Genomic DNA, 776 nt, shown 5'->3' with positions numbered 1-776 from the left:
TCCTGGCTAGTGATAGCTCCTTGAAAAGTGGCTGGATCATCGCTGCTGATGAGAAGTGCACATGAGACTAAGTCTTCATAACCCAATCTGCTAGGAGGCCTTACATTGGTGCGTCTTTGTCTATCTCTGGCTAGATTGTAATTCTGCAGATCATCTGGAATAGAATCACCAGGTGTTGGATTTGAACTTTCACCTCTCTCAGAAACTAATGACTGTTGTTCTAAATCCATCTGCACTGCATCTGAACTGGAACTGTTCCCTGACACCTTGTCTTGATTCTGCTGTAACATAAACTGCTCATCAAAAACTGCATCTCTGCTGATCACCATCTTCTTTGCAATCGGATCCCAAAACTTGTATCCTTTCACACCTTTCTTGTAGCCCAGAAAGATGCACTTCTTGGATTTTGCATCAAGTTTGGATTTTGCATCAAGTTTGGAAAACAGACTGTTAGTCAGTTTTATTCCAAGAATACAGAACTTACAAAGATCAAGCTTGCAGCTTTTAACCCCATGCAGCAGATTTCTTCTATGCAATTCTGTCATCCCACGCTCACTGAGATGACCCAGACGCATATGCCATAGCTTTGTACTGTCATTATCTGACTCCACAGAATGAACTCCACCTACAACTGTACTCCCTAACAGTCTGTAGATATTACCTGCAGTCAACTTTCCTTTCATCACCGTCAGTGCACCCTTAACAATTCTGATGGTTTCCCTATCCTCATCAGCCTTAAGAATAAAACCATTTTTGTGTAGAGTGCCCAAGGAAAT

This window comes from Phalaenopsis equestris, unplaced genomic scaffold (genome assembly GCF_001263595.1).
Source record: "Phalaenopsis equestris unplaced genomic scaffold, ASM126359v1 Scaffold000572, whole genome shotgun sequence".
Lineage (NCBI taxonomy): Eukaryota > Viridiplantae > Streptophyta > Magnoliopsida > Asparagales > Orchidaceae > Phalaenopsis > Phalaenopsis equestris.
Note: the sequence above shows the minus strand (reverse complement) of the source record.